Source organism: Euprymna scolopes, chromosome 12 (assembly GCF_053919585.1).
Source record: "Euprymna scolopes isolate OS-2025 chromosome 12, ASM5391958v1, whole genome shotgun sequence".
In the NCBI taxonomy this organism is placed as follows: Eukaryota; Metazoa; Mollusca; class Cephalopoda; order Sepiida; family Sepiolidae; genus Euprymna; species Euprymna scolopes.
The window spans coordinates 74112200-74125829 of record NC_136493.1 but is presented as its reverse complement, the minus strand read 5'-3'; the positions used below and the strand labels follow the sequence as shown (position 1 = coordinate 74125829).

General features: G+C 32.7%; 1 pseudogene; it reads right to left on the bottom strand.

Moving 5' to 3' along the window:
* Positions 1-12764: 12764 nt before the first annotated feature.
* On the bottom strand, positions 12765-12904 carry LOC145291713 (U2 spliceosomal RNA; annotated as a pseudogene).
* Between the last annotated feature and the right edge of the window lie 726 nt (positions 12905-13630).

Below are 13630 nucleotides of genomic sequence, written 5' to 3'. Positions count from 1 at the left end.
AAAAAAAGGAAAGTTAGAATAGCCTATGAACAAAATCCAAATAAACACACAAAAAGGGCAAAGTATACTCAAATAAAGAGTATGTGCCAATCGAGGCGTCGGGAAATACAAAACTAGTTGTGGCAACAAACTGCCAAACACCTGCAAAGTTTCGCAGACAAAAGGGACCTTAGAATCTTTTTTGCTGTTTCGAAGAACGTCTTTGGACCAAAACGCTTTGCTGTTGGGACTCTCATGTCAGCAATCAGCACCATTCTGACAGACGAAACCGAAACACAGAACAGATGGATAGAGTCTCCTGAGCCCATCAGGACTTCCTCAGGAACGGGCCACAGCATCCACCCCACCTATGGATGTCTCTTCCACTAACATTCGAAGAGTTCAGTGTAGCATTGAAACAAATGCGCCAAAGGAAAGCTGCCGTACCCGACAACATCCCTACAGAGCTCCTCAGAGAAAGGGGTCTCCCTGTGAAGACACGCCTCTACTCTCTCATATTAACAGCATGTGAGGAAAAACAGGTCCCCAGTGACTGGAAATATACTATCCTTGTTAAAATGTTCAGAAGGGAGATAGAAGAGAATGTGGGAATTATAGAAGGATTTCGCTACTATCAATAGCAAGGAAGATTCTAGCCTGTATACTTTTAAACTGGCTTCAGGACGTGACCGAAGATATTCTGTTTGAATCCCAGTATGGTTTCCGCCCATCCAGAGGAACCATTGACATGATTTTCTGTGCCCGCCAACTGCAGAAAAAAACAAAAGAACAACAAAAACCCATATTTCTAATATTCTACGACTTTGAGAAAGCATATGACAACAATGTGGTCAGTCTTAGATCGATTCCCTAGAGATTTGTGGACATGATCAAAGCCCTGCACTACAGGATGTCAGCTAAAGTAATCCACCAAAGTAACCTCTCAGAGCCCTTTTCGATCACGTTCGATCACTTAGAGGGCTGTGCGCCGGTACCGACACTGTTCTCCCTATATCTCACAGCCATGATATTCAAAATCCTCCAAAACAACCTCAAGATAGATATCACGTTCAGGTGTTATGGAGGAATTTTCAAACTGGCCAGATTAAAATCAAGATGAATGACCAATACCATCAAAGTGACAGAACTTCAATATGTAGACGACAACGTCGCCATGGCCCAATCCTCGACTAATCAGAACCCAAATTGTTTTTTTTCCAGCCAAAAAAGGACTCAACATCCCGATAATGACTAAAATTCTTACGAAACTCATAAAACTTTCTCTTCTGCTTCTTTTTTGTAATGGAATTGGGAACTATGATATTCGGACACGAATGCATGTCGCTGCCGACACACACACACACACACACACACACACACACACACACACACACACACACACACACACACACACACACATATATATATATTTATATATATTTGTTATTTATTTGTTTTTGTTTTGCGATACTTTTTGCATGTGTTCAATTATTTATACGAAAGTGCATTGTTACCTAAATGTGAGTTGGGAATAATTTTTCCTTGGACCAATTTGGTACCCCTGAAATAGAGAGCGGCGTATGCATTGTTTTTAAAAAATAATTAACCACTGACACGTGTTTCGTCGTCTACAACTCAACAGAATGGCTGAATCTAGTGATATTCGAAGTCGGGACCCCATGGTAAGAAGCATAAACTTCTATCATTGGGCTATCTCACTCAACTGTTGAATATATCGCGATTTATGTACATGTTATTTATTTGTTTTTGTTTGTGATACTTTTTGAACGAATTTTAAAAACGATATCTATATATCTATAAAGGTGAAAGTGTCTGCCTATGTGTGTGTACCAAACTACACTATATATATATATATATATATATATATATATATATATATATATATATTTAGTGGAGATGGTAATTAATAAAAACTGAAGAAAGTGCTCAATACTGTTGTAGAGCAAATATGCGTTTTATTTTTTATTACAGTATCTTTCTGTTAAGTTACATTATTGTTTCAGCTACTCTGCCGTTTTCAGCTACTCCGCCGTTTTTCTGAGGAAGCTACAGACGGCCAAAACAACGGCCGAGTAGCTGAAACAATAATGTAACTTAACAGAAAGATACGGTAATAAAAAATAAAACGTATATATATATATATATATATATATATATGTGTGTGTGTGTGTGTGTGTGTGTGTGTGTGTATACTAACAGTTCAGCGTAGCTTTGTTAGGGCCCTATAAACTGTTCATAACTTTATGTTCATATGTATATATATATGAAAAAGTTTGAATCATGTCCAGGTAACCTAACATCTAAACTTTTAAGTTTATGTCCAAAATTGGCGGAGGAGTTTGGAGGAGACTTCCAATGTCAATTCTTTCAACTTTGACCTCTTGGCAGCCAAACCTTAGCCCCAAAACTGATTAAAAAGCTTGTTGCATGTCTGTTTATGCAAAATTTCAAATGTTTAGACTGAAAATTGGCTGAATATTTTGCTAGAAGCTGTAAAGGTAAAATCTTTTGAACTTTGACCTCTTGGCAGCCAAACTTTCGGCCAAAAACCAATAAAAAATTCAAATGTTTAGACCAAAAATTGACTGAGTAATTTGATAGAGATCGCAGAGGTAACATTTTTTAAAATTTTGACTCCAATTTTGACCCCCTAAACATTTATTGTTTTAGGCTGAAATCAAATTATAAAGCTCGATCCATGTCCAAGTAACCTATATCTAAGATTTCAAGTGCTTAGACCCAAAATTAACGGAAACTTTAGTAGACTTTTCCAAGGTCAAATCGTTGAAGTTTGATACCTTGACAGCCAAATTTCTGGCTGAAAACCGATTAAAAAGATTTTCTCAAATCTCAATACCCCTTATGTCAAATCTCGAGTCTGTAGACTGAAAATTGACACAGTAGTTTGGTAGGGAAATGTACACACACATACACACACAACCAATTTCACTTTATATATATATATATATAAACCATAAAAAGTATATAATTTTTAATAAAATGAATTTATAATAAATTGAGGCTTTTTCAGTTGCTGCATCATCAGCTGGGTATGAGGTATCCTATAGGATGTCAGACATTATATACATACATACATATATATATATATATATATATACATACATATATATATATATATATCCGGATGTCAGACATTATATATATATATATATATATATATATATATATATATATATATATATATATATATAAAGGAATATATATATATATATATATATATATCCGGATTTCAGACATTATATATATATATATAGAAAGGAATATATATATATATATATATATATATATATATATATATATATATATATATATATCCGTTGGGTAAATATATGTTGTAACTAACTATGGAATAGTAAGTATACAATTCCAACTTGCAATAAAAATACAATCAAAATTTGTGGCGCTAAAAACGTAAATGTTTTTATTATCTTCGGGTTTATGTCGTTTTGTTTATGTAATTTATAAAGAACTAATGTAAGGAAAAAATAAAATGCGGAAGAGGACGATTTGTAAAATGCCGATGTAAAAACAAAAACAAAAGACATTTATTGTTTTGTTTTATTTATGCATGCATCCGCATCGTAAACCAAAACCGGATTAAGCATGCGCATCGTAAACCAAAACCAGATTAAGCATGCGCATATATATGAACTCAAATCTTTTTGCTTTGGTGTGGAAACGGTCCATTAGATATATATATATATATATATATATATATATATATATATATATATATAGAGAGAGAGAGAGAGAGAGAGAGAAACCTCATTTGTTCATATGTAATTTAAGTACATGGGGCAGTGATTACATATGGATAAATGATATAAAGTCTCATTTAGATAGCTCAATAAAGCGATACTAGAGCTGTAAACATTTTATGTAAAAAGAAAACAATGGAAATGAACTGACTACTAAAACTCCAGAATTCGAATGATTATTGCATAGTCTTTGTTTGAGTAAAAAGCCTCTTGCGCCAGGGAGACAAACCGCAACTTACTGAAGCAACCAGAAACTATTAAAACAAAATCAGACAGTGGTGTGCAGCAAACCGTTCCTGTCACAGAGCACAATGCACTAGACGGAGAATTTCTTCTTGATCGTCTGAAATGGGAGGAGACGAACATCTTCAGTCCAATTGCAGACGATCATGCCTCATTCACTTCCGAAAACTTTGGAAGAACGAGTAATGTGTTTGAGGGTTAGGAGATCGGACCAAGTATAAAGTATTGTGCATATCAGAGGCGAAGTCGAAAGTTGAATGAAAACGATGAACATTACCGAGGCAACAATAGTTTTGAGAAAAAATTACGACTTCTTGTTGAATGGAGCAAACAAGCACTGATCCAACTGATCATAGAACGAATGGAGAGGACGTGATGTTATTCTAAGCAAAAGGGGGATGCTGACGTTGAAATTGCAAATTTTAAATCTATCTTAAGCCTTATCTTTTTGTTCTCTTTTTGTTCTCATACAGATGTTTCCAAATGTACTGCACTCTATTTTTGCTCTGACAAGGTGAAATACTACATTTATAATATCAAGGTTCTCAAAAATGTGCTTGGTATAGAAGTTTATAATGACTTATTGTTTCTGCATGCCTTTAAAAGATGTAATTCGGTGTCCAGAGTGTTCGGGATTGGAAAGAAGTCGGGGCTTCAGCGAATCATCAAAAGAAAAAAGACAATGAAAGAGCATTCTGTCGACAAAGTGAAAACCTATTGTTCTAAGCCAACGATAACACTGTTCAATGGCGTTTAGAGGACTCACTGACATCAATTAAATGCAAGATGCTCTGCAAGAAAGTTGCAAGGGCAAAGATATTTTTCACGCCGGAACAACTCTCTCCAACCGCCTCTGCCTTGTTTATGAACTAATGACCAGGTTATGGTGTGGTTGGGACATATTAATGAAATTACACCATTTCAGTGTGGATAGAAGGTAGAAGGAGACAAACTTGTTCCATTGATGGCAGACAAGTCCTGCTCCAGATCAACTGGTTCAGACGATTCAATGCAACTGTTTGGAATGATGCAATACGCTAAGGTATACATGCAGGAGGGATGGACTAGAATGTACCAGTGCATGCGAACATTGTCCAGATGGCAACTGCGATAATGTGAAAAGTTCTCCAGTCATAGAAGATGAGGATGAGGAGGAAGTGTGAACAACTTTGAAGAAACATTATGATTTATGTAAATAGTGTTCGAATGAGTGTTTTAAAACATAATGAAAAATGACTCGTTAGTCGAAAATGTTCAATTTCTAAATTTGAAACGTTGGGCAAGATTTGAGTATTAGAAAATACTCAAATCTTGTCCAACGTTTAGTATAATGTGAAGTAGACCCAACCTAACATTTTTTCTTTCCGTGTCGGTATATTAGGTTAAATAGTTCCGTTTTCTAGTTACGTAGCTGTGTGAATTGCATAGTCACGGTAGATGATATATGCACCCAAGACTTCCTGCTTCCTTATTCACAGTAAAATATTTTTCTCTTATTTTTATTCTTTATTATAGATCAGCGACATAATATTGCATTTATAGAAGTACATATAGAAATTTGAAAGAAGTCTTCAATGCTTTAATGCTTCATGGCTTATTATTTTGCGACCAAAATTCAAACAATTTTTAGAATTCATAGGTCATTTTCTCAGCTATATTTTGAAAAAGAAATCAATTTTTGTTCGGTAAAACAAAAGTGACTGCGTTAAACAAATCTCAGAATTTTTAAGGAACGGAGACGCTTTTTTTTTTTTAATTAACTGTTGATTCCTACAGAAACCAAATCTGTTACGCTACATAAAATTCGTTGGGAACTGCGGAGAGTATGACTTAACAAGATATAAAAAAAACTCACTAATAATTCACAGCTGTTCCAATCTGTCGCTAAGCTGTACTTTCGCTGAATATTTACCGTCGCTGTGCTCAAACGTTAACCGCCCTTTTGGCTTTGCAAAAATTGACTGCAGAATGAACGCCACAATCCAGAAAGAGAAAAAGAGATAAATAAAAGACAGAGAAATATATATATATATATATATATATATATATATATATATATATATATATATATATATATATATATATATATAGAGAGAGAGAGAGAGAGAGAGAGAGAGAGAGAGATAGAGAGAGAGAAAGAGAAAGAAAGAGAGAGAAAGAGAGATATATAGATAGATAGAGAGAGATAACAAGTGAAACAGAGAGAAAATTATTTCGAAGCAAAACCTGGAAAAATAATGGTTTACATAGAAAAATGCGAACATGAAAAGTCATATGGTTAAGGTTAACCATGGAAAAGTAAAAGGACTAGTTCTTAAAACTGCAAAAGAAAAAAGACAAGATATTCTAATAAAAATATAATGAAATTATAACTTTAAATATTGCAGTATAAATTAAGAATTGATTATATAATGTTAAATTGAATTAAAAACAATCCTTAATGCAGCAATATTTTAAATTATACATTTATTAGCTGTACCCTGCCACGCGTTGCTGTGGCTCAATTTGGTGTAATGGAAAAAATCTAATAAAAAGAGAAAATGCATGTTTCTTATATTCTTAGTACAGCAATCCACTCCAAAAAGTGAAAAAGAACGCGAAAATGAAAAAAATTGGTACTCTTGCAGAATTTGATCGGGATCCTCGGGAGTTTCCGTCAATCATGGTTTGGGTTCGACCAACAATCAGTGGATGAAGCCGAACGTAGCAAAAATGTTGAAACGCTAATTTTTTTTTTCTGTATACAAAAACGTGAGTTAGTAATTGATATTTGAGTGATGGGGTGGGGTTACTATACACATATTTGAAAGAGTTGTCCAAAAACAAATAAATGAAAGCAAAGGTAAGGTAAGTTACGTTTCAACCTAACTGGATAATTGTTTATTGTTTTTATGTAATGTAAAATGTTTAATCGGCTCGAAAAACAGAAATGGTTGCAGACTTTGTTGAATACGTTGAGTTGTGGAAAGTAAGTTGAAAACTAAAAACTATACAAAATAGTGTCAGAAACCCACCGAATATATGTTACCATGATATAGGCTGACATAATCGGTGGGTTCTGACAGTATTTTATAAAGTTTTTTTAGTTTTAATTCACTTTCCCAAACTTAACCTAATCAACAGTGTCCGCCACCATGTGTATCTTTCAAATCCATTGATAAACACTGTTTTTTGAGTGACTAAACGTTACATTAAATGAAAAAGGTTTGTATTACAAAACACAGATACAAAGAAGTTGTCAAAAATAAATATATAACAAATAAATGTTATCAAAGGCAAGAAAAGTAAATGTTCTCCCTAACTGGATAAGATTTTAGTGTTTTTATGTAATGTATAATGTTTAATCGGTTCAAAAACGGGCAGTGTTTATCGATATATTTGAAAAATACAAATGGTGGCAGACTGTATCGAACACATTAAGTTTGGGGAAATTTTGGGAAAATGAGTTTAAACTAAAAAACTATACAAAATACTGTTAGGAACTCACTCAATATATGTTACCGTTACGTAGGCTGACATATAATCGATGGTTTTAAACTTTTGCTCAACACACACACACACACACACACACACATATATATACATATATATGTGTGTGTGTGCGTGTGTGTGTATATATAATATATATATATATATATATATATATATATATATATAAAAGCAAATAGTTAATAAAACATGTTAAAATTACTTTATAAATAGTATTTCTTTAATATTTATAAGATACTTTAGTTTTGCCATCTTGGATCATTTTGGTAAATTTAATTGTAATTTTTATTTTATGATATATATATATATATATATATATATATATATATATATATATATATATATATATATATATATACTAGCAAAAGTACCCGTCGTTGACTGGGTTCAAAAACAGTCTACAGAAAATGGACTCTGATTTATGAAAGTATGATAGGTTATGAAAAGGAAAGGGTTGTAAATTTCGGTTGAATTTAGGGGTATCAAAACAAAAGCAAAATATGATTAAAGTAAAAATAAAATAGATAAACCTCATAATTTATTATACCATACCTGTTCACACTGAAACACTTATCACAATATTCTGTGGATCTATACTAAAAAACCTTATTAAACTTTGTGACATATTTCCATTCTATGGAGGTCAGGTGCAAACGAACACCCCATAATTTTATTTTACCATATTTCTTCAAACTGAAACATAATTATCAAAGTATACTGACGCAATATGCCATAAAGCAAAACAATCAAACCAAACATTTTATTTTGTTAATTATTTAAAATAAATTATTAATTAAACGATTTTTATTAAAAGTCATAAAATCCTATCGGGCATGGATATGCAAACAGTTAAACCCATCCAAGCAAAAAGACCTGATGTCATAATAGTTCATAAGAAGGAAAAGCCTTATCATATTGAAGATTTTGCCTTTCCAGCAGAAAACAGGGTGAAAATCAAGGAGACAGAAAAGTGGATCAAATACACGAAACTAGCCAGAGAGTTCAAAGAGATATGGAAGATGAAGAAAGTTACGATAACACCACTAATAGTAGAAGCACTAGGAACAATACCTAAAAACTTTTTTAAAAAGTAGAATGGGAGAGATTGGAATCAGAGGGATGGCTGAAAAGATACAACGCCTTACAAGAATGGAAACGGCTGAAATATTAAGAAAAACCCTTTGGATGCGGCGACTAACACACATGAGTTACAGTCGCAAACATATAGAAACTACTACAGATGTAAAGCACGAAGGGACATCTCAGTAAGGAATTATGAAAACTGAAGCTGTATAATTGTAAATTATCGCCATGCGCTTCTGTTTTCCATCTCCCTCCCCCTTTTTGTGTGTATACCGCTATAAACTGGCGCAACACCAAATAAGTGAGCGTCGAGGAGGATGGACAGACTGAGGAGAGAAAGCAATAGCCAGACCATCGCTGGATGAGTGCAAAGAGAACTGAAACTTTGTGGAGGATTTTGTCCTCACATTTCAAATGAATATCAATGGCTGTTGCAAACAAGATATCAATAGTAAACGGTTGTTGCGATACCGCAAATTCATCTGCAAATGCTACCGAAAGAGGTGGAGAATACTAGAAATCTAGGGGAGATATGCTGTCGCAAAGGCTCCAGAGAAAACCAAAAGTTGTTCTTAAAGAGTAATCTTTGATAATGGCCTGTGTGACTACTCCTAGTTGAGTAAGTAAGTAAGTAAGTAAGTAAGTAAGTAATAATAATAATAATAATAATAATAATAATATTAATAATATTAATAATAATAATAATAACTAGCCGGACCTGTGGAAATTCCACAGCAGCATTTTTAATATGTAATATATTGTTGCCGGGCATGCTGTGAGCGTTCTGTTCAGCATGAATGAAGGCACAATCATATTATTCTACTTTTTTATTAAAACTGTATCGTCCCCTTACTAAAATAATAACTTTGATATATTTACTAGGCTGATTATACATTGGTCAATTAACTCACATTTTATCATTTTTCATAATTATTGAATATGTTACTATGTTCGACAATAATTTTTCATGATTTCAATCCACATTATCGCCCCTCCTTTTACTAAAATATTAAATTTGATATATTGTATCGGCTGATTATTTTATAAAAAAAAACACAACTATCACATTTCATCATTTTTAATAATTCTTGGATATGGTACTAATTTTGACACTAATTTTTCATCATTTAAACTCACCATATCGCACAACTTACTAAAATAATAACTTTGATATATTGTCTAGGCTGATTATTTCATTACAAACATACACATCAATCAACTCACATTTCATCATTTTTCGTAATTCTTGGATATGTTACTAATTTCGACAATATTTTTTATAATTTAAACCAACGTTACTAAAATAATAACTTTGATACATTTGCTGGGCTGATTATTTCATTACACACCCTAATCAATTAACCTCCATTTCATCATTTTTCATAATTCATTGGTATGTTACTAATTTCGACAATCACTTTTCATAATTTATACCCACATTATCTCCACCTCCTTAATAAAATAATAACTTTTAAATATTGTCTGGGCTTATTATTTTATTGCAAACACACTAATGCATGAAATCACATTTAATCATTTTTCATAATTCTTGGATATGTTACTTTCGACAATCATTTTTCATAATTTTAACCCACATTTTCGCCCTTTCCTCTTTACTAAATAATAACTTTGATATATTGTCTAGGCTGATTATTTCCTTACAAACACACCAATCAATTATCTAATATTTCATCATCTTTTCGTAACTCTTGGATATGTTACTAATTTCGACAATAATTTTTCATAATTTTAGCCCTCTTTATCTCCTCCCCCTTTACTTATATAATAACTTTGATATATTGTCTTATTTTATTATAAACACACCAATCAATTAAATCACAATCGTCATTTTTCGTAATACTTGGATGTGTTACTAATTTCGACAATAATTTTTTATAATTAAAACCATCTTCGTCGCCCTCTCTTACTAAAAAAATTACTTTGATATATTGTCTGGGCTGATTATTTCATAAAAAACACAACTATCATTATTTCATAAAAAACACAACTATTCATAAAAACACTTCATCATTTTTCTTAATTCTTGGATATTTTACTCATTTCGACAATTATTTTTAATATTTTACCCCCATTATCAACCCCCACAACTAAAATAATAACTTTGATATATTATCTGGGATGATTATTTCATTTCAAACACACCAATCAATTAACTCACATTTTGTCATTTTTCCTAATTCTTGGATATGTTAATAATGTCGATAATCATTTTTAATCATTTTAACCCACATCATCGCCCCACTTACTAAAATAATAACTTTGATATATTGTATGGTCTGATTATTTCATTGAAAACACACTAATGCATTAAATAACATATTAAATTTTTCATAATTCTTGGATATGTTACTAATTTCGACAATTATTTTTCATAATTTAAACCATCCTTATCGCCCTCTCTTACTAACATAATTACTTTGATATATTTCCTGGGCTGATTATTTTATTATAAACACACAATCGATTAACTCACATTTAATCGTTGTTCATAATCCTGGATATGTTACATATTTCGACAATAATTTTTAATAATTAAAAACACACATTATGCCTCTCCCTCCTACTTATATAATATATTCGATATGTTGTATGGGCTTATTATATCATTACAAACACACCAATCAAGTAACTCACATTTAATCATTTTTCATAATTCCTGGGTATGTTACTAATTTCGACAATAATTTTCATAACTTTAACCCACTATGTCGCTTCCCCTTACTTAAATAATAACTTTGATATATTGCCTGGGCTGATTATTTCATTACAAACAAATCAATCAATTCAGGGTATTCTCATAGTATATATGTTTCACCTATCTTATCCAATCCCGGGTGATGCTGCATATTCTGCTAATATATATCGTTCACCTATCTCATTCGATCCCGGGCGACGCTGGGTATTTCGCTACTATATAGTAGCAAAATACACACCTATCCCATTCAATACTGGGCGACGCTTTCTGATAGTATATATTTGCACATCTCATTTAATCCCGTGACTGACTTCATATCCGCCGCCCCACTATTGAAAATGTACATTAAATAAAGTAATATTTTAATCGTAAACTGTTTCAGCTATTTCCGGGACTGACTTTATATCCCCAACCCACTGCTAAAAATATACATGAAATAATGTAATGTCTAAATAGTAAACTGTTTCAGCCATTTCCGGGACCGATTTTATATCCCAGACCAACTGCTAAAAATATACATGAAATAATTTAATGTCTAAATAGTAAACTGTTTCAGCCATTTCTGGAACTGACTTATAATCCCCAACCCACCGTTGAAGATATACATGAAATAAAGTAATGTATAAATCGTAAACTTTTTCAGCCATTTCCGGGACCGACTTTTTATCTGCCATCCTACTGTTAAAAATATACATTAAATAAAGTAATGTCCAAAACGTAAATGGTTGCAGCCATTTCCGGAATCGACTTCATATTTCCCACTCCAATGTTAAAAATATACATTAAATGAAGTAATGTGTAATGTGTAAACGGTTTCATCCATTTTTGGGACTGATTTTATATCCGCCACCCCACAGTTAAAATACACATGAAATAAAGTAATGTTTAAATCGTAAACGGGTTGAGTAATTTCCAGGACTGACTTCATATCCCGTATCCCACTGCTTATAATATACTTGAAATAAAGTAATGTTTAAATCATAAACTATTTCAGCAGCTTTTCGAAAGTAATACATAAAAACATTAACACGGTTAGGGAGTAGGCAACCATTGCTTCAACATGAATTTCTGAGTGTAGTATCAGTTTCAGCGTTCCAGTGACTTAAATCCCCCTTTTTTGGTTTTGGTTAATGGAGGAGAAATCCTTCATTACTGATACAATTTTTATTTTTGTTATTGACCAGAGTGCCCCTTTTGGGGAGCTGGTTTCCCCCTAAATTTATAACCGACCTCATGTCCAATTCCGCCCTTGTATGGAGGGAAGTAAACAAAAAAAAATAATCAGAACGGACATTTTCTAGGGCATTTTATAATTAATCAGAAGTGACATTTCCAGGGCATTGTGTAATTAAATCAGAAATAACTTTTTCCATTTACTTTTTTAATATTAAAACTTTGTTACATTAAACATAGTACCTATTCACAATGCCTCCCCACGGGACAGATTTAAACACCAGGGTTGTTTTTTAACGTGGAGAAAAAATTGTCTTAGTCGTAAAGGATTTCTCTTCCACTGAGAGAGAAGAAATTGAAATGTAGCACATGAAGAACAGATACTACACTTTGATCTTAGCCAAAAGGCCAAGAAAGACAAATCATTTTTATTAGATTTGCCTCAACAACGACACCAATTGTTTTAAAAATATTTTCGGTTTATTCCACTTTCCGTTTTTAGGGAGTGCATCATGATAACGGACGGAGCGATAAGCGTCGTCGTCGTCGTCGTCGTCGTCGTAGTAGTAGTAGTAGTAGTAGTAGTAGTAATAATAATAATATCATCATCATCATCATCATCATTATGATAATAATAATAATAATAATAATAATAATAATAACTAGCAGGACCCGTGGAAATTCCACGGTAGTTAAAATCTTTTAAAACACATCAGTAAGAAATTCCTTATTGTTATATTACAAAAATGAACGTATGGAAGCAAGTAGAACAAAGAACTTTAGTTTAAACTTTTATTGAAGATCAATGCGATCGTAACTGATGCTGTGATATTGTCAGGAAGTGCTGTTGACGATTGAGGCGGTGACAGGGACGTCGATCAGCTGCTTGGAGTGAGAATAGTAGTCAGTCAGCAGGTTCTTGGGAGTCAGACTGTGAATTTAAAAAAAACTGTGTGACATTGTTGACATCGATTTTGTGAAAGTTCTGATGACCCCAAGTTGTTTAATATTTCAGGACATTTTGGATTACACGTGTGAGTAATGAATAGGTCACAGAAAACTGCCATTGCATCTTGATGAAGCTGTTGTAGATTCCTAGGACTTCCTGTAAATGTAGATGGTAGAATAACTGGTACATCAGAATAAC